General features: G+C 35.3%; 1 protein-coding gene across 7 annotated transcripts in view; it reads left to right on the plus strand.

Annotated features, from left to right (window-relative positions):
* Positions 1 to 20,343, plus strand: part of LOC110873901 — a 31,299-nt gene extending 10,956 nt beyond the window's left edge. The window contains exons 3-18 of one of the 7 annotated variants that reach the window (XR_002555563.2): positions 14,809 to 14,931; positions 15,463 to 15,561; positions 15,646 to 15,822; positions 15,953 to 16,023; positions 16,110 to 16,190; positions 16,264 to 16,334; positions 16,494 to 16,589; positions 16,672 to 16,731; positions 17,402 to 17,513; positions 17,650 to 17,782; positions 17,856 to 17,921; positions 18,144 to 18,228; positions 19,375 to 19,439; positions 19,566 to 19,630; positions 19,757 to 19,883; positions 20,073 to 20,343. The gene's annotated coding sequence lies outside the window, so the exon portion shown is untranslated. Of the gene's footprint in view, positions 1 to 14,808; positions 14,932 to 15,462; positions 15,823 to 15,952; positions 16,024 to 16,109; positions 16,191 to 16,263; positions 16,335 to 16,493; positions 16,590 to 16,671; positions 16,732 to 17,401; positions 17,514 to 17,649; positions 17,783 to 17,855; positions 17,922 to 18,143; positions 18,229 to 19,374; positions 19,440 to 19,565; positions 19,631 to 19,756; positions 19,884 to 20,072 lie in introns of all 7 variants that reach the window. The other 6 variants (XR_002555562.2, XR_004864414.1, XR_002555564.2 and 3 more) reach the window with 6 other exon arrangements.
* The last annotated feature ends 2,201 nt before the right edge of the window (positions 20,344 to 22,544 follow it).

The raw sequence follows: 22,544 nt of genomic DNA on the forward strand, positions 1-22,544 counted from the left end.
TTACTTCAGCCCACATTATTCTATTAAATTTGTGGTTATCAATATTGAAGATTATTCGTTCGAGACCCATGGTCCCATACGATACTTAGCTGCTTATTATGACCTAAGTTATGTAACTAATTTTAAAGTAATATAGAAACTGTGATAATCAATATAATAAGCATTATATAATCGAAAGAGAAAAATGGAATACAGTTAAAATATGGTTTTGTTTATTTATATGAAACACCCTCTTATTATACATTAGTATTATCTGATAGCTATGTTTACAAGTTGTCAAATAAATACTAACAAAGTTGGTCATATATTTTATATTAATAAAGAAAAATTATGACTAAACTTAGGGTAGTTATATGATATTAATAAAGAAAAATTATGACTAAACTTAGGGAACACGTTGTACTCATTGTCGTATCAAAACAAGACTTTTTCTCCACAAAAGGATGGGACACCCAACGGCGCCAAAGCAAGACCCATGTGATGTTACATCATTGTTGCTATTTAATATCGAGTTTACTATACAATTTATATGTTGTATTTAGGTTTATAGAGTTGTGTGTTACACAAATAGATAAGGTTATATAATAAAGGGTAATTACATTTTTCGTCCTTTATGTTTGTATCGTATTGCAATGGGTGTCTTTAACTTCAATAATTACAGTCATAACCTTTTATTTTGAATACATGTTACATCTTTCGTCCTTTAATACTAACTAGGTTAATTTTTTAAGTTAAGTCTATTCCTGTGAGGGTAGTATTGTAATTTTACCTATTTACTTAAAAATATATATTTGTAAAAAGGAAAAAACAATATCTATCTCTTATACTAAAGCAAAATAATGTTGACTTTTTAACTTTGATGTGGCAATGCTCTTTGGCCAGAGAATTGATATTTGAGCGCCAATTTCCTTCTTCCTATCTACGCTCTTCTTCAATTTGGTAACCTAATCAATTCTCTCAATCAATTGAAGGCAAATTGATTTCTCTTTAATCTTAAAACCTAATCAAATTGATTTCTCCAGGCTATCATCTTTCACCCACATTCAATTTTACAAACCCTAAATCTCATCTACGGCTTTATCTGTAGCGATTGTACCTGGCCACCCACTTCAGAAATCCCTAAAACTCAATCATTCGAACTCTCATCTAGGTATGTTTTCTTTGATTTTTATGATGTAATCCGATTAGAGCATCGGCCGATTCTCATTTTCATTCGAAATCTTCAATTGCATATTTTCTTATTACTTCAGTTCAGATGGCATCTTTGTCCGATTCTGTCACAACCTCCGGTCCCTAGTTCCCGGGAACGGGCGGTTGCGAGCCAGTTTCGGTGGTATCACGTTTATTTATTCAATTTGGCAGCGGAAATTTTCATCAGGACCGTAGTTAGGAAATATTTAATCAGAGTAAACCACCTCGTTTAATAATATTAAACATATGGGTAAAACCCAAGTTTTCAATACACACATTTCATAGGAATAAATCCCATTTATTTAATAAAATATCCATTTTATTCTTAGGTAACTTTATTGCCACTTTTCCAAGCCTTTAGTGCTGTCCAGCTGGCTTCTACTTAGCTTTCACATTTTGTTACCTGAAACGCGTTTTAAAAAGGTTTTGTCAGTGGGAAATACTGGTGAGTGAATCCCAGTTTAATCAAGTTTAAATACAAAGTCACAGTGAACAGTATTGAGGGCGCATCCGCAATTACATTTGTTTCCAAGTTATATCAATTACCACCACACGGTAATGTCGTTCCGACTTATGGTCATGTTACTCCTTTACCAGGTGGTAACAAATTTTGTATACAAAACCCCAAATTTACCGACTGTAATTGTATTCTTACAAATACTCAATAACTGTCATTCGCATGGAAAGATATTTAAGGTTTTGTAAAAACAGTAACAAAAAGATTTACAAAAAGTGGATCAACTCACATTGCTGTCTTAGGTTATTCTTTAGGGTTTCCTGGTGAATATCTAAAATTTACACAAATGCACGTGTGTTAGTATAATAACCCATTTTAACATTAGTAATACCCTCCCCGAGACGGCATTCCAACGACTACGTCGGGCAGAACCACGACAGCCGTTACGGAACCCTAGATCAATCGGGCAGCGTATCTGATACGTCTCCAGGGGTTATAATACTTACATCGTAGCAGAACCTCGCTATTTTAGGGGGTATAACGCCCACGTATAATAAAGCCACTACAGAAATTAAGTTTAAGAAGTGAATTGTGAACGAAACGGACTGAAGACCCGATGCGTGCTATTTATAGGGCTGAAATCGGACTTCCTCGCGGCCCGCGTTAAATAAGGCCAGGCTTTACGCGGCCCGCGTCAACATGCGGTCAATGCGTAGCTTGGCTGGGTCACCCTCTAGACTTGACACGGTGATGACACGTGTCATCACCGGGCTGCGCCACATTCTAGATCGCTCGCGGCCCGAATTAACTTAAACGAACTTGTACGCGGCCCGCATCAACTAATGATTTCAGCGGAGTCCGGTTTCATCTTTATGCGGCCCGTGTTAAGTTTAGGTGAGGTCCTATGCGGCCCGCCTCAACTTATTATTTATTGTTTTTAATTTATTTTATATATTATATTCTAATTTGGGCTCGGTTTTCACATACGGGGTGCATATAAGGACATATTAATACATTTAAAGATATATTAGGGTATCAGAATTATTATGAGAGTGTCGGTTTTACCGAGGGTTGTTATATCCTCCCCACCTTGTTTAAGAGCTCGTCCTCGAGATCTACTGAAACAAGTGTGGATATTTCTTTTGCATTTCTGATTCAAGCTCCCATGTGTACTCAGGTCCTCTTTTGGAGTCCCACTTCACTTTGACCAGAACTAATCTCTTATGTTTGAGATTCTTAATTTTCCTATCTTCAATCTGTAGAGGCCTCTCTACAAACTTGAGTTGTTCATTTACCTCTATATCCTTGAGAGGTACTACGAGTGATTCATCAGCTAGGCACTTTTTGAGATTAGATACATGAAATATATCATGTATTCCTGCCATTTCCTCTGGCAGTTGTAGCTGATAGGCTACAGGTCCTACTCTTTTAAGAATCTTGAAGGGTCCAATATACCTGGGACTTAGCTTTCCTCTTTTGATGAATCTTACCACTCCTTTCCAAGGAGAGACTTTTAATAATACTTTATCTCCTACCTGAAATTCTAATGGTTTGCGTCTGTTGTCACCGTAGCTCTTTTGTCGATCACGTGCTACTTTTAGTCGTTCCTTGACTTGAATGATTTTGTCAGTTGTTTCTTGTACTATTTCAGGTCCAGATAGTTGCTTTTCCCCAATTTCTGCCCAACAGACTGGGGTTCTACACTTTCGCCCATAAAGTGCTTCGAATGGTGCAGCATTGAGACTTGTGTGATAACTGTTATTATAAGAAAATTCTATCAAAGGTAAGTGATCATCCCAATTACCTCCAAAATCAATTACACAAGCTCTAAGCATGTCTTCCATCGTCTGGATTGTCCTTTCGCTTTGCCCGTCTGTTTGAGGATGATAAGCTGTGCTTAAATTTAGCTTGGTTCCCATTGCTTTTTGGAAACTTGACCAAAAACGAGAGGTAAAGCGGCTATCCCTATCAGAAACAATTGATAAAGGTATTCCATGTAATGAAACGATTTCATTTACATGCAATTTAGCTAATTGTTCCATACTAAAGGTTTCCTTCATTGGTAGGAAATGAGCTGACTTGGTTAGCCTATCTACAATCACCCAGATTGTATCATTTCCTTTCCTTGTTTTGGGTAATTTGGTAACAAAATCCATTGTTATCAATTCCCATTTCCAAACTGGCATTTCTAATTGTTGTAACAAACCTGAGGGTTTCTGATGTTCAGCTTTTACTTGTGAACAAGTTAAACATTTCGAAACATAAGCTGCTATATCCTTTTTCATTCCTATCCACCAGAAATTTTTCCTTAAATCCTGGTACATTTTATCACTTCCTGGATGCATCGTATATTTAGATTTATGAGCTTCTTCTAATACACGGTGACGTAAATTTCCTAATTTAGGTATCCACATTCTCTTTTTATGGAATCTCCAAATTCCATCAGTTCCTTTTTCTAATTCTTTAATCATTCCTTTTAATTTTTCAGTATCTTCCTTGATTACTGATTCTTGTGCTTTTCTAATCTGATCATTTAAATCTACTTGTAGATTTAATTTAAGAGAACGTACCCTTTTTGGCTTTTCATGATACTTTCGACTTAAAGCATCTGCCACTACATTTGCTTTTCCTGCATGATACTGGATATCACAATCGTAATCGTTAATCAATTCCATCCAGCGTCTTTGTCTCATATTCAACTCTTTTTGCCCGAACACATATCTTAAACTTTTATGATCTGTGAATATGGTAAACTTACTACCATAAAGATAATGTCTCCAAATTTTAAGGGCAAAAATTATAGCTCCTAATTCCAAATCATGGGTTGAAAAATTTTCTTCATGACTCTTAAGCTGTCTAGATGCATAAGCTATAACTTTTTGACGTTGCATCAACACACATCCATAACCTAACTTTGAAGCGTCACAAAAGACTACAAAGTCTTTAGTTCCTCTGGCAACGCTAGTATGGGTGTATGGGTGTATGGGTTAATCTTTGCTTAAGGATTCTAAAGGCTTCTTCTTGTTTTGGTCCCCATTCAAACTTAACAAATTTACAGATTAACTTAGTTAAAGGGATGGCTATTCTAGAAAAATCTCGGATAAATCTTCTATAATAACCGGCCAATCCTAAGAAACTTCTAACCTCAGTTGGTGACTCAGGGGTTTTCCATTTGGTAATTGCCTCGATATTTGTTGGATCTACATGAATTCCTTCATGGTTCACTAGATGTCCGAGGAATTGTACCTGTTCTAACCAAAACTCGCACTTTGAAAACTTAGCATAAAGTTTCTCTTTTCTCAATAAACTTAGAAGCAATTGCAAGTGCTTTGCATGCTCCTCTTTACTCTTAGAGTAAATTAGAATATCATCTATGAAGACAATTATGAATTTATCCAAATATGGCTTACATATTCGGTTCATCATGTCCATAAATGCGGCTGGGGCATTGGTTAAACCAAATGGCATGACAGTAAATTCATAATGACCATACCTTGTTCTGAATGCGGTTTTAGGAATGTCCTCTTCCTGTACCTTTAATTGATGATATCCTGATCTTAAATCGATTTTAGAGAAAAATCGAGCTCCTTGAAGTTGATCAAACAAATCATCGATCCTCGGTAATGGATACCGATTCTTAATCGTGACTTTGTTCAATTCACGGTAGTCAATGCACATACGCATTGCTCCGTCCTTCTTTTTAACGAATAAAATGGGCGCTCCCCATGGCGATGAGCTTGGCTGTATGAATCCTTTCTTCAACAATTCATCTAGTTGTTTCTTCAGTTCTTGCATTTCTGCGGGTGCCAAACGGTAAGGTGCTTTAGCAATCGGTGCTGTCCCTGGTAACAGGTGAATTCTGAATTCAACTTCTCTGTCTGGTGGTAGTCCTGGCAATTCTTCTGGAAAGACATCTGAAAATTGGGACACTACTGGAATGTCTTTTAATTCTTTTCCTTTAGTGTTAGTGATTATAGAAATCAAATACACTATTGATCCTTTCCTTATATAACTTGCAGTTTTCATCACAGAGATGAATTTAGTGGATCTAGATGGCTTATCTCTTTTAATTGTGATCTTTTCACCTCTTGGTGTTTTTACCTGAATTGACTTTTGATCACATAAGATATTAGCTCTATTGGCTATTAACCAATCCATTCCTAATACAGCATCAAATCCAGCCAGATTTATTGGGTAAAGGTTTGCGATAAATTTTTGATTAAAAATTTCTATTCTTGCTCCTTGCAAGATTTCAGAAATCTTAACGGTTTCTCCATTTGCTGTCTCTACTAGACATTCTTGTGGTAGTTTAGTTAATGATTGATTTAGGAGTTTGCAAAATGAAGTATTAATAAAACTTTGGTTTGCACCAGAGTCAAATAATACTTTAGCAAAAATATCATTAACTAAAAACGTACCAGCAATGACGTCTGGAATCATCCTGGCTTCATCTGCAGTTAGAACAAATGCTCTAGCATTTTTAGTATTCTTGTTGTTTGCAGCTGGAGCCAATTTTGGGCAGTTTGTCTTAATATGACCTTTTTCTCCACAGTGGTAGCACATTCCATTTCTGGCTTTTCTCCTGCAATTTTCTTCCTTGTGTCCTGGCGCCTTACAGTAATTGCAGTAAGTGGAGCATTTTCCAGAATGCTTCTTCTTGCAGATCCTGCAGTAGGGTGCATAGGTAGAACCTATATTCCTACGGTCAGAATTCCCAGAACGGAATTCTTGAGTAAGCCTTTGGGTTAAGTTTCTCCTCTGGTCTTCTTCTCTAGTTCTCATGTCACACCCCAATTTTCCACGTATCACCGGTGGGCCCGGTGGGGAGTATCGTGACGTAGTTGATATCATCATAGTCAAACAACACAATTTAAAATGCACAGCGGAAGCAAAAGATGAATATATTACAATCTGATATAAAGCAATATCAATGTATTACAAACGGAAAGTAAAGGATCCACAGGCGGATCAAAGATAAATTAAACGTTGTTCAACAGACTTCAGGCATCTAAGCTTGCGAGACTTCTATATGATGCTAGGAGAAACCAACCTATTCCGTTTAGCACCTGCACTTAGCCTTTTTGGAAAATACGTCAGTTTTCACTAGTAAATACAATTTAATTGACTCATTTTGAAAACGTTTAGAAAATTGATTTGAATGCACAAGGCACAAAATATTTTTATAACTTGGGAATAATTAATCGAAGTTAAACTTGTAAAAGAATTACTTGTTCGTTATGCGTTCAGTCGCCCGGGTCGTGCCGGGTTTAAGGTTAATTGACACACCACTCAGTATAAGTCCGCGGCGGGAAGCCAACGTTTATACCTTAATAAATATGGACACATTACCGGGTGTACGCCTACACCCGGGTGTCAAGTTCGTGGCCATTTCTTAAAATGATGCCAAGGATATCCGGGACATGGTCATTAAGCTCCCAAAGGCGTAAAACAAACAAAACCAGTTTTCAAACGGGTCACATTGATAATACCCAACTACTAATGAGTTAGGGTCAATTGCCCGACCAAGCGGTATTTTATATACCGTACCCCCAAGCCCATATAAGGGAAAATAAGTTAAAAGTATTTACCTGAGCTAAATATAAATTTAATCCCAGCCGTATACCACCAAGCAAGTACAGATAGCTTTTACTGGGCTCCTAAATCTGGAACGAAGGTTTTTAATAACCTATTAGATTTCTAACGGGTCTTTGATTAAGCCTAAGCTCAGACCGGTTAGTTTTAACAGAAGAATACGGTTCAAACGCACGACAAAGCGAAGACCGATTTAGAATGTGATTTTGACCCGACAAGCTTGCATGCTTGTTTAATATGGGTAACTTAAACACATTCCGGTTTTTGAGATAAAAATGATAAGGTTTGTCCCGTTTCGGCTAATTTATGTAAACTAGTTACATAAGCCGATCCGAACGCAAAAAGTGCGTAACGGTTAACCATAAGAATCATGAACAGGTTTCCTAAGTTAATATGCCTTAAATATGTTGTGATATCAATAGGATACCTTCCGTTATGCCCAAAACGAGTTTAAGACCAATTTATGCCCCGAAGGGGTATTTCAGTCATTTTAAAGGTTATAAAAGAGGTTTAATATAAATCTGAGTTACAGGTCTGATTTAATCAGTAAATATACTTAATTTAATAAGTTATAACAGTAGGGTATTATATATATGTGAAATTTATTAATTGTAACCATACTATGCACCGTAGGAACATTTTGGTAATTTCACATAGGCTTAAAAGGTTAAGACTGAAAACCTGAGTTTAAAACTTTTCCTTACTGTTAAATTATAAAAATTTACTGAATATATCAGTAGGCATCAACCCTTATATGTTTAAAATAGTTTTGATACATACTATGCGTTAAAACGCTTAAAAAGGCGATTTGGAGCCATTTCCGGGTTTTCAAAGGAAAGCTGATATTTTTATTATTCCAGAAGGCTCAAAATAATTTATTTATCATATTATATCAGTAGAAAAAGGTTTGATATCAAAAAGGTTTGATATCAAAAAGGTTTGTAAAACTCATTTTATGGCCCAAAAGGGCAAAACCGACAATTACCGAATCAAGCTTAGAACCCTATGTTATGCTCAACCTAAAAATAAATAAAAATCTCCAAAAATCCCAAAATATTATTTTATATCAGTAGGTATAAAGTTTGGTATCAAAAGTTTGGTTTAGATAGGCTATATGCTAATTACGCCGTTTAATTCATAAAAGCTTTTCATTTACGCTAATGAGCATAACTTCTAATCTAGACCTCCAACTGATTTCAAATTTTAAGGACAGGTTTATAAATCAGTAGTAAAGATTATTGTCCTCTCACATTTTCAAATTTCTCGTTTTAGGGTCAAAAGGCATAACGGTCAACATTTAGGCATTTAATGGAAATATGCATGAACTAGGATTTCTATGGAACCAAGTTGTATAACCTTGGAGGGTTATACTAACTTATAATATGGTCCTAATGGAATCCTAAGGCATAACTAAACTAAGCTAAATCGGGTCAGAACTGAAAGTCAAAGCAAAAGTCAACTTTTGCGACTTTCGGTTCCGGACCGAGCCTATACTTAGAATTGTCGGGTTGAATCATGCTTAGGCATGTTCAACTAATATTTACCAAGTTATTGAAGTGACAAAACTGATTTTATAGCTTCTATATTATTAGCTATGAATTTTATTTAAACTACCCGATTGACCTTTATTTGACCCGACAATTAAACTAAGTAAACGTGGTAATTAGGAGGTGCCCTTTTTAAGGGTTTAACACCTACCTAATTACGGTCACGTAGCCACATTCGATACGAACCATGGCTCAACCGTTTAAAAGTCAAAGCGTTTATCGAAAACGCTTGACTTTCGGTTATAACCGCTAAAAAAATAAACTAAGCATGAAAGGGGACACTTACAAAGGGTCCAAGCAAGGAGGGTTGATCCTAAATTCTCAGGTATGAAGAGCAAAGTCTCCAACTTAGAGAATTCAAGATCAAGGTGTGAGTTTGGGGGAAGTTGAGGTGGGTATTTATAGGTTTTTCAGAACCGTTAAGATCGTTCATCGATAAACGAGCTTTGATCTGGATCGTACACTTCTTACCCACTGATTTACAATACCATGGGAGCCCATAGATTGCTTAGAAAACCATTTGCACACTCACAAACAGCTGGAACAGCTGGAAACAGCTTTCTGCTGATCTGGAGGGGCTTTACGGACCGTAAGGTCCATAGCATACGGTCCGTAAGGACTAGGTCTGCACATGGCCACTTTCATTAGTTGACAGTTTTGGCCCTTGCACCTCCAAATGCCATTTTCGACACATCCAAGACCCGTTAACCATTTTTAAGGCTCTACAATGATGCCTAAGCATAGGGTACATGAAACATGCTCAAAAATATGCCGGATGTCGGTTTGTTTGGTCGTACGGTCCCGTTGTTCGGCTAATTACGACGAAACACGGACGGACGCTAAAAACAAACCAAATTATGCGACGAATGGAATTTTATCAAGCCACACACTAAAATAAAATATTTTAGTGCTTACATAAAATTTTGGATGTCCGGGGATATTCAGAATGTGAGATATGCGCGAAAATGCAAACTTGTGCACTTTTTGACACTTTTAGTCCCTGCATGACATAAAAGTTTATTTTTGCGCACCGAACACCTCTAAGCCCATATCTAAGCTATATAAAGGATAAATGGGGTATGTTTAACTCATGGTCATATTCCAGAAGGTCCGATACAATACGAATCGATAGACTTTTGCAGTTTGACGCAAATAGCCCCTTTTATGCGCGAACTTGCGTATAACATCGTTTAATAGTATCGAAGCCTTATACAACCCACATTAAACATTCTTAGGAGCATTATGAAATATTACAATGCTTTGGGTTCCCTAAAAGGTCATTCAGAGGTATAATTAAACATATTGACACTTTTAGTCCCTTATACTTACAAAGTTGCGCGTAACGTCACTTAAAGGCACAAAAGCCTTGGACGGCCAACGATTGGCATTCTCGAGAGCATAATCAAATATCATGAAGCTCTCGGTTTGTTAAAAGGTCACTCAGAGGTAAGAATTAACATGTTGACGCTTTTAACCCTTTATTGCGCAAACTTTCAATTAAATACACAAACGGCTACACTTGATCAACAAGTGGCTTATTTGTGAATATAAAACCATAAAAGGTTATTTAAAACTTATTTAAGTTTTGCTAATACTTCTAGTTTGTTTATAATTAAAGTTTTTCGATTTTTCGAAAAATTAGTCCCTAAATTTCACTGTTCGACTTTATTAGGGTTTATTACACGTGTCAATACATCATTGGACGTGATTTTTCGAGGTGTTACATCTCACTAGTTCATCAGTCAAGGTATTGGCTAGTTCTACAACTTCTTCTATAGTTTAAGGTCTAGCTGCCTTGACTACATGTCTAATCTCTCCAATTAATCCCCAGATGTAATGGGAGATTAACACTGGCTCAGGTGATGCAAGGGTAGGTACTATCCTAGCATATTCAAAGAATGTGGTAGTGTAACCCTTACTGTCTACCCCGACCATTATAAGATTCAGAAACTTATTTGCTATCTGTTCCTTTTCATTGGGAGGGCAGAATTTCCTTTCTACCATATTTTTAAATTCCTCCCATTCCAGGTTATAAGTTCTATCACTTCCTCTTGATTGGAGGATAGTGTTCCACCATTCTAAGGCTGTGTTTTTAAACAGATTTGAAGCAAACATTATCTTATCTTCTTCAGCACACTTGCTTATTTTCAGAACAACTTCAGTTTTCTCTATCCAACGTAAGGCTGCAATGGGTCCTTCATTGCCCGAGAATTCTATTGGTTTACAGGACCAGAATTCTTTGTAAGAACAACCATATGGCATGGTTCTTCTTCTTTTGGGAATGGGCGCTTGAAGTACGAGTCCATTGTTCATGTTGTGTTCTGGTTCACTTGGTCGTTTACTGCTATGCTTACTTTTATTATTCGCTTCTTGAACTGTTTGAATAATAAATGGCATTGCATCTATAATTCCTTGTGCCACTATGTGTTGAACAACACTATTATCCATTTGGTTTCCATTGTTATTGTTGTTCGAATTCTCATTAACCACGTTATTGTTACTCTGGTTATCGTTATTCAGATTATCTTGATTTCCCTCGTCAGCCATGTGAATTTTAAACATTTACCAAATATTAATATCACAAATAATATTTGAATATAACCAATCACATGACAAGCACTTTTTGGTCAAAAGCGTCGAACATTGCGACTTTTACTCTATTTATATAGTATGCATCATTACACACCAGTACTGAAATTAAAATTACAATACCGACTGGAATGTAAAGTTACAATACTAATAGTAGGCATCCGTAGTTTTTTTTTAACACATACACACATATATTATTATATTATATTATTATTATTATTATTATTATTATTACTACTACCGTTCCTGCCATCACATTCACTGATATGGATTCATCCAAAAATCCATATTACGCTCGTCGTATTTCCATACGAGGCGTTCTCCCACCTGTCGCATTCTTTCACTGCTTTCTAAAATTTCCTCACCGAAAGTCCTAAGTTCTTGGACATTTTCTGCACTCATTGGGGGTGCAGGTTCTAGGACTGGGTTTGGAATCTGAGGTGCGGGTTCCTGGTACGGAGGGATAGGGGCCTGGTACGGGTAGGGATTCTCTAAGATTTCCCTAATGTATGCACCGTTCATGTAATAGAGATCTTGAGGATCTAACCCTGGATAAGCACCTAAATTGGGCATTGGCACATTTTCCTGTATTGAGTTTTGTTGCACGTAGTCCCTAACATCGTCCTACCAGGGGTCGTAGTTGTTTGGGTCTAGGGGATCTGGTGCAGGTACCCTAGGTATCTCCTTCGGGTTGTAATCAGGCATTTCTATCTGGTTTTCTACTTCCATGGGTTGGTCAGGATTTTGTGGTTGGGGTGCTAGCATTTGTTCCAGGTTTGGGTCAGCAGCAGTGGTTGCTAAAATATGGATATTAGCGATACCCCTATTGAGCATATCCTGATTATAAGCATCAGTCTCTCTTTTTGCTGCGGCTAACACTCGCTGTTCCTGCAACTTTTTCATTTTTTTCCTACGCTCGTGCGCTCCCCTACTGAACCATCCCCTCTTTTTCTGAGGAAATGGCTCTTCAGACTGAGCCTTAAACACAAAGATTCCTTCTTCCGTATCAGCAGAGTACCCTGAGAGGGCAGGCTGAGAAGAGGAGGTACCTTCGCTCCTAGGCGAACCAGACAATTGACGATACGCGTCAGAGGGTCCTTGGTCGCTCATACTGTAAACTAATAAATAGTCAGATAACACATAGCAAGAAAAAAAATACAATTATGCACGTATTTTCATAATTTATTTCCTAACACTTTGAATTTTGATGTCAGCGGAACACTTCTGTGGCTGAATCAGTGGCATAGCTCTGATACCACCTTCTGTCACAACCCCCGGTCCCTAGTTCCCGAGAACGGGCGGTTGCGAGCCAGTTTCGGTGGTATCACGTTTATTTATTCAATTTGGCAGCGGAAATTTTCATCAGGACCGTAGTTAGGAAATATTTAATCAGAGTAAACCACCTCGTTTAATAATATTAAAAATATGGGTAAAACCCAAGTTTTCAATACACACATTTCATAGAAATAAATCCCATTTATTTAATAAAATATCCATTTTATTCTTAGGTAACTTTATTGCCACTTTTCCAAGCCTTCAGTGCTGTCCAGCTGGCTTCTACTTGGCTTTCACATTTTGTTACCTGAAACGCGTTCTAAAAAAGTTTTGTCAGTGGGAAATACTGGTGAGTGAATCCCAGTTTAATCAAGTTTAAATACAAAGTCACAGTGAACAGTATTGAGGGCGCATCCGCAATTACATTTGTTTCCAAGTTATATCAATTACCACCACACGGTAATGTCGTTCCGACTTATGGTCATGTTACTCCTTTACCAGGTGGTAACAAATTTTGTATACAAAACCCCAAATTTACCGACTGTAATTGTATTCTTACAAATACTCAATAACTGTCATTCGCATGGAAAGATATTTAAGGTTTTGTAAAAACAGTAACAAAAAGATTTACAAAAAGTGGATCAACTCACATTGCTGTCTTAGGTTATTCTTTAGGGTTTCCTGGTGAATATCTAAAATTTACACAAATGCACGTGTGTTAGTATAATAACCCATTTTAACATTAGTAATACCCTCCCCGATACGGCATTCCAACGACTACGTCGGGCAGAACCACGACAGCCGTTACGGAACCCTAGATCAAGCGGGCAACGTATCTAATACGTCTCCAGGGGTTATAATACTTACATCGTAGCAGAACCTCGCTATTTTAGGGGGTATAACGCCCACGTATAATAAAGCCACTACATAAATTAAGTTTAAGAAGTGAATTGTGAACGAAACGGACTGAAGACCCGATGCGTGCTATTTATAGAGCTGAAATCGGACTTCCTCGCGGCCCGCGTTAAATAAGGCCAGGCTTTACGCGGCCCGCGTCAACATGCTGTCAATGCGTAGCTTGGCTGGGTCACCCTCTAGACCTGACACGGTGATGACACGTGTCATCACCGGGCTGCGCCACATTCTAGATCGCTCGCGGCCCGCATTAACTTAAACGAACTTGTACGCGGCCCGCATCAACTAATGATTTCAGCGGAGTCCGGTTTCATCCTAATGCGGCCCGCGCTAAGTTGAGGTGAGGTTCTATGCGGCCCGCCTCAACTTATTATTTATTGTTTTTAATTTATTTTATATATTATATTCTAATTTGGGCTCGGTTTTCACATACGGGGTGCATATAAGGACATATTAATACATTTAAAGATATATTAGGGTATCAGAATTATTATGAGAGTGTCGGTTTTACCGAGGGTTGTTATAGATTCTCATCCAGGCAATTCTCAGAAACCCTAATTCAAAACCAGTCGAATCTGCTCCATGTATGTTTACTCTTAAAATTCTTTGATTCTACAATATTTTTCTGTTCGTTTTTTCATTTTGTCCATGTATGTATGTATGTATGTATGTATAGATATGTGGAACTAATCATTGATATGCATATAGATTTGTGGGAGTTGTGAAATTAATTGTGAGTGTAGGCATTTAACGATTTTAATCGTTTCAGGAGACCTGTTTCTTCTCACAAGGTGAATGAATCTTCAATTCATTTTTGAATTTTCATCCAGGTTTGATTTCGTGTTGAATTGACGTTTTTTTTTTCTGAAAAATTGTTGATGTTTATCGATATTTGTTTTTTGATTTATTTTTGGGTTATTGAACTTCTTTTATTTTGTTTGGAGTTTACGTTTTGTTGTTTTGGGTTTTCTGAACTTTGAAGCCCCAATTAGATTCTTAAACTTTAAGTTTGTTGATTACTGCTATTTACGAGATGTAATTGATGGGTATGTTGCTCCTGTGGTTAACTAATAAAATTTGTAGATCAATTTGTTGTGAAGTGATAATTGTAAGATGAGAAATTGGGATTGGATAGCCATCTGGCTTTGAATTATTATGATTTTGTGTTTGTTGGTAATTGTTTAGAGATTATAAGAAATTATAAAATTGAAATGACCTGAATACACAATTTTAATTCTAAAGGTTGCTGGTGGAGATACTGCTGCTGAGGGATTCAAAGGTGCATAATGAATGGTGGGCTGAGAGCCTTAGGACAGAATCTTGATCTTTTACTCATGAGTTGTGATGTAGATGTTGTAGCTGCAGGTTTGTTTTAATCTACTTATGTTGACCTATAATTGACCTGTTACATGTCATTGTTTGACTTTTTATGCCAAATTTTCTTCATGGGCATTTACTAAAAATGTGGTTTATCACGTTTAGGTAAGAGACCAAACATTGAGTATTTTGTGGCCGACGGGAGGCGGTGTTTAGGTCGTGACGGCGGCTAAGTAGTTGTGGTGGCGGTTGCCGTTTAGTTACGCTTATACAGATTGTGACGGTGGGGTTGTGGTGGGTGGTTGTACAGAGGGAGGGATGATTTTTGTGGTGGTGCTGGGGTTGTCCAAACTTAAAACAACAGCTTTACAACAAAAGGACAAAAGCATTTAATAAATTCTTTCTGCTTGATATTTTTTTTTAAATGATACAAAACTAGAAGCTAATGTTATTAGCCTTTTCCTTTTCAAAGGCAAACGAGTAGTGTTACTTCAATCAAAACGCTTGTTTGCATATATAACTTTTTGTATTATGCAAAGTTAATGAACAATAATTTAGTTATTTTATATCATATATCAGTTGATTCACTGAGAAGTTGGAAAGGATGACTATCCCTTCAAACCGCAGTGAAATTTGGTAGAGTCGTATACCACTACAACTGCACCCCAACTAATCCAGGTTTGGTTTAGTGACTATTTTCTATAGGTATTGTTACATATTTCTATTTTGTTCTAATTTTTATGTTCCTAACATTTCTCATAGAAGGATTTGTCAAGCACATGCAGGTTCGATTGTCTTAATGTTTTGAATCTTTTAAATCATTTGAGATTAATTATTTATTTCTATTGAACATGAAACAAATTTCTTGGTGAGGTGTTTAACTTCACATCAAAGAAAAGGCTTCTATCGAGTGCGGATCATATTTTAGGGATGGGTAAGGTTTGTTCTTCTTCTTTAACCAATGCTATATATGAACTTTTGGAAAGAAACGTAGATTCTTTTAAGGAACCCGTGCTCGGTTGTTGATAAATTCATAGACATCGAGTTATTTTCATTTTTATGGATGCAGATTGCAGGATATGTGTTTGGAACTCTGTTGATGGTAGCTTAGTTCATTCTTTAACCAGTCACAGTGGATCCGTAAGTGATTTTATTTTTCTCTTCACAATAAAGTAAACAGTTTGCGCATATAACATAGTTTCTAATCATTACACTTTCATCCGAAGACTTATTTGTTAGATGTTCATCCTTTCAATTCAAGAATAGCTATGAGTGCTGGATACGATGGCAAAACAATAGTGTGGGATGTAAGTACTTGTCTTTGTATTGCATATTGTTACATTTTATTAAATAATTTTGATTTTATTTGATCATTTATAGATATGGGAAGGATTACCTATTCGTGTATTTGAAATTGGGCGCTTTAAGATAGTTGATGGAAAGTTTTCTCGGTAAGTTGAGACCTCTTATTGATTTACTTTGTTATAACTACAGGTGTGGGCATAGTATGATGTTTTCTTTCTGTGACAAGCTAAAAGATTACAAACATTCAAAATGATGTATATCAATCATTTATATAATATCTTCTCCATAATCTCTTATTTTACCAGTGATGGGACATCATTATACTTTCTGATGAGGTTGATCAATTACATATACTGAGTACCGGACAAGGAGAGGCGCAAAATGATGCTAAGTATGATCAGGTATAAACTAAATACAAAAGTATGAAATACTTTTTTTTAATAAAACATCACCGTGAATGACACTATATAAGCTTGCCAACAGTTTTATCTTGGAGACTACAGGCCCCTTATTCAAGACGGTCATGGAAATGCTCTAGATCAGGTCAGTTTTTTCAATTACTTTTTTTTAGAAATACTTTTTTCCTTAATAAACCATAGTTTTATTCAAAATTTCAAGAAACCACATGAGTAGACCTGTAACCGAACCGAACACGAACATATAATCGAACACATTTTTATTCATGTTCGTTCATTAAGAAAATGAGCATGTTCGTGTTTGCTTATGCTCATTCGTTTAACACTTAAATTAACAATTCACGAACATACACAAACAAACTTATACGGACATAACATAGTAAACATAACAAACACAAATGAACATAATTGACCAAACATAAACGAACATTAAGTGGTTTTTTATTGAGAGTAGTGATTAATTAATTATGATAAGTTCAGTTCGAAAGCCCTTTTTGTTACTAGAAAGCCCAATTACTAATTAGTTATCTTTCTATAAATAGTTAGAAACCATGTTTAATGTTTATATTTATATAAAGAGAGAATATGGAAAGAAAAAAAAACTTATTTTAATTACCATACTGAACTATTGAATGTTATCTTTTTTTGCCATTTGTTGTTAATGTTTTGAGATTTCCAAATACATGAATGGTTGTCCATCACTTCCTCAAGGAATGCAAAATGGTGGTACTCTGCATATTTTACTGGTTACCGCCATGGCATAAACAAGTTAATTATTTAATTATTTTCGATTGCAGTTGGCCTTTTTCGGATCTATTATTATGTTGGATATTCTCTCATCTTGGAAAAGTGCCTTTGCTTACTCAAGATATCGAACTGATAAATCAAGATCTACCCGTACATGGAAATGTGAGAACTATTGGTTTGATCTTTTCTATATGTGGATGTTACTACACATTTATCATGTTAATGAATGTTTTTTTTCCTTTTTACATAGATTAAGCATTTCAATAATGAACTATGCTACTTTCGATGATCTTATTAGGCATAATGGCGGTGGTTCGTTGATTCATTCAGCTTCAAATCTGCGTAACACTGTCGATTTCATGTTGGCAAACTATTCATATTAGGGCTTCGGTGGTGGCGATTAGTTATGAGACATGACGCACCATGATGAGGTATTAATTAAGTTTTTTATGTTTTCATAGCATTCTATATTTCTATCTTCTAATGTATGTCATATTATTGCAGTCTTCACTGAATATGCAGTTATACGAAAAAGGTTTAGATTTGTTCGATGACAACCCAACAACCTCAGTAATCTACTAATATTAAAACTTTAACTCTATAAATGACGTTTGTCTTGGAGAGAACTTTAGGTCTATAAATGACGTAATTTATACGCATATATGGTTGGGCCTGAGTATGGTATTCTTCGGTGGAGTAAAGCAGGCAGCGAGTTTAATTTATTCCAGCTACAAAGTTAATATATTGAATAATTTTCGTCTAATTTTTTTTTTCAAAAAATAAATGTTGAAGGCACAACTACTAGAATAACGTTTCTCCAACCTGCTTGATCCGCCTTGCTTCCACTTCTTGCTACCACAGGACCCATTTCACTCAGGTATATTATCTCTGTATCTATCATGGGTAAAGGCGAAGTAAGGGACGGGTCGAGTTGCGAGCAGGTTGGGTAACGAGTCACAATGGAATGGTACTAAGAGATAAAAAACTTAGTATAAGTGAAGCCTAGCTGGGCCGACTCAAAACAATTTTATCCATCTTTAATCATTTTCTATAATAATTAGTTCGTTAGGTATAAATAAAAAAGCTACATTAATAATAACTTGAAATTTTTTGGAGATTGTATGCATTAATATAACACTTTGGGCATGTTTAGACATGTTTGGATATGGGTGTTTCTGTTGGCAGGGGTTTGGAGATGTAGACGTGTGTTGATGTTTAATAACAGTGATTCATTATAGTGGTTTTTTTTGCTTGATTGATGTTTGTTCCACTTTTGTTGAATTTGTCTTTCTCGATCGTCTCTTGTGAATCAATCCGGTTTTAATTGTCCAGCTACTTTTCTGTCAGTAACTAAATTCTGACATAAGGGATGGCATGTATGATAAGGCAATTTCCTCTTTAAGGGTGTATGTAATTGAATTTGCTTGCTTTAATCTTAGTCGTTCTATGATTTAAGATTGAAACCGTTTTGAGCTTAAGAATTCAAGTCCGTAATCTTTCTTTTCAGTCATGTTTTTTCATCAAGCATCTTTGTTTAAAGGTTTAGGGCTTGGAAGGTGATTTTGAAGATACAACAGTGGTTAGTCATTTTATCTATGTTTGACCTGGGTCATGTTCGGGTTTGAACATCTGTGTCGTGTTCGGGTTCATATGTTTGACCTGGTTTTCGGGTTCTGGTCGGGTTCGTGTAAAATTTTCGGGTTTAGGTTGGGTTGGACACACCAACTTGCGAACCCATCCCGTTTAGCACCCCTACTATTAGTTCATCCTTGTGGTTTGATACTTGGTATGCATGTTATTGATTTTTCAGTTTTTTAATGTGTTCATTTGTGATGAGTTTCTTGGTAATTTTGAGGTTTAGATTTGTATCTTAGTGGTGTATTTTGACCCATAATTGTTCCTCACAATAGTTATTTGATAATAATGATTTACACTACTTTTCTTGTGTTACTAGATATGTGTGTATATATATTGTATGTATGCTGTATTTTTGTATTAATGACGAATCAATTGCTTTATTCAGGTGGGTCTTTTTAGAAGATCGCTTTCATTCAAGGTAAATTAGACAATACAAACTCCTAAGACAAGGTATGAGATCTTAAATTTCTTTTATTACCTTTATGTTCCGATAGTAGATTGTTGGTGGTACATGAGCTAGACAAAGTGGAAGATATTTCATTCAATGACGATTGTTTTTTTCAATTGGTCTTTCAGGTGGGTCTTTTTAGAAGATCGCTTTCATTCAAGGTAAATTAGACAATACAAACTCCTAAGACAAGGTATGAGATCTTAAATTTCTTTTATTACCTTTATGTTCCGATAGTAGATTGTTGGTGGTACATGAGCTAGACAAAGTGGAAGATATTTCATTCAATGACGATTGTTTTTTTCAATTGGTCTACAAGGAATGCGGTTACGAAGCTCCAAAAAGCAGAATTATTCCAGTAACACGCACAATCGCTGACTGGGATAACACGTGTCACACAATGCCCATGGATGGGAGCATTATTCATGTGTACCACTACGCATGATGTAAGGCTTGGTTATTTCAAACCAATTTTACACTTATTATGTGTATTCAAATTCTTTCTCAATTTCATGGTGATAGTCTACACTTTGTTCTTGCCCAAATCGTAAAAATATACCCACTTTCATTTTTTTTATAACTGAAAACTTTTTATAAGTGAAAACTATGTAAAGTATTCTTTTATTTTGTTGCAGGTGTTTGTTTAATGAACAACCGGAGGTGGTGGAGGGAGGATGGGATGAAGGAGACAGAGAAGTTGGCAAGAGACTAGAATAACAAAATTGGTCAAAGGGTTGTGTATCAACTAAAATCAGACCTGAAACCGTAAAACAATGGTATAGTTGTTTACATGTGTGATTTGGTGTATATGTGTTTGTTTGTAGTAATTCTATTCAGTTTTGACATGAAATTATGTCGTGTTTGATAAAGCTGATTCTATCAATATAACTCCATTTACTCGAGTCATGAACCGGTCGTGCTCATGCGGTTAGTATTAGATAATTAGTTGAATGCGCTAAGTCCTTTTAAAGTAAATAATGATCACTTTGTTTTAATGAGTTTGAATTTGTATATTAAAGTAGTTATTTTTCTTATTAGCCACCCATGTATCACACGAGAACTTAGACTTGTATATATATATATATATGTGTGTGTGTGTGTGGGATGGTTCAAATGAAAACCACTTTTATTGTGAAAACTCGAAAACTAATTAAAAAAAAGCCTAAAAACACACAATTTTTTTCAATTTTTTTTATAAAAATCGCTGGTTTTTATATATATATATATAAAAAAAATTTCAAAAAAAAAAAAAAATTGTGTAGTGCACATGTGTAATAATACACATGTGTAGTACACATACACATGTGTAGTACACATACACATGTGTAGTATTACACATGTGCACTACACAATTTTTTTTTTTCAAAATTATTTTTTTCAAAATTTTTTTATATAAAAAACCTGCGAAATTTGGTTTGCAAAAAAAAAAATTTGTATGTTTTTTTGGCTTTTTTTAATTAGTTTTCGAGTTTTCACAATAACTAGTGGTTTTCATTTGAACCTTAACCTATATATATATATATATATATAATGTAAGTATCTATAGAAAACCCACTTTAATTTAGAAAACCCGGGAAACTCAAAGCTCCCGATGTTTTTTTTTCTTGAAAAATTTACACATGTTATATACATGTTTTTAAGGGTTTTGGGCAAAAAAATCAAAAAAGCGCCGATTAGATATTTTTTAAAAAAAATAAACAAGATTTGGTGTAACACATGTTACAAATATGTCAGATGAATGTAACATGTGTTACACCAAAACTTGTTTATTTTTTTTAAAATATCTACTCGGCGCTTTTTTGATTTTTTTGCCCAAAACCCTTAAAAACATGTATATAACATGTGTAAATTTTTTCAAGAAAAAAAACATCGGGAGCTTTGAGTTCCCGGGTTTTCTAAATTAAAGTGGGTTTTCTATACATCCTTCCCATATATATATATATATATATATATATATATATAGGGTAGAGTTCATTGGGGAACACTAAAAAAGTGGGGAACTAGGGAACATGGGCAATTTTGTCAAATTACATAAACAAACACGTGAGACTGAGAAAAGCTAGGGTTTCGTTGGAGAAGGCTGAGACACGGCGGAGATACGAGGGAGATCAAATCAGGTTCTCCGATTGCATTAAACAACTAAAATCAGTCGCTCTTCAAGCGGAAACACAACGGAGATACGATGTAGCTGCAATCAGGTTTTTCGATTGTGTTAAACAGCTTAATCAAGTCGCTCTTCATTCAAAAATCTTAGTTTCCTCTTTCAAAAGTAAAATTCGTTGATGAATCATCAAAAACATTGCAGGTAAAACGAAAAATTATAAAATTTCAACAAACATTCATCGATTTCTAGGGTTTTTATGTTTTATATATTACTGTTTCAAGTTTTTATGAATTTAAAATATATTTCTAATACTAGATATTGATTTCAAACAGTTATTTTTTGTACGTTTACGAATATTATATTACATTGAAATTATTTAACATGTTAAATTCCATAATTTATCTGTTTATATCAGAGATATCATATAGATTATGGTTTTAGTCACTGAATGTTAGAATTGTAGCTAGGTATTGTTGTTTAACTTTAGATTAGTGAAATTATATGATTAATGTGTTCATCTATCATTGCCTATATGGAAAACATATTGTATGAATATAAATTCGTTGTTGTTCAAAAAATTATCTTACTTGCTACCTAGACTAATTTTTCATGTGATAGTTGTTTGTAGTTAAAACACATATGTCAAAACTCATGCCTTAACCATTTGTTGTATTTTTAGGGTGGCATTGATGTCTGCTACTATTGATATTACAAGATACAAGGAGTATTTAAGAGATCTTGGAATCAAATTATGTATTTTTTTATCATGAAAATGTCAATTTAACATGTTAATAATTTTTTTTTAAATTCCGAATATTTTGCATATAAAGATATGTAGAAGCTATTCTAATTACTTAACATGTTAAATACATGGTTCCCCGGTTCCTCACTTTAATTTAAACAAAAAAACTGATGGCTATCCGCTCAGATTTTTAAATGATGCATTTTAAATTATCACTTAATATATTTTTTTGTTTTGGTGAAGCGTTATAACAGAACAATT

The sequence above is a fragment of the Helianthus annuus genome, chromosome 8 (assembly GCF_002127325.2).
Source record: "Helianthus annuus cultivar XRQ/B chromosome 8, HanXRQr2.0-SUNRISE, whole genome shotgun sequence".
NCBI classification, from domain to species: Eukaryota; Viridiplantae; Streptophyta; class Magnoliopsida; order Asterales; family Asteraceae; genus Helianthus; species Helianthus annuus.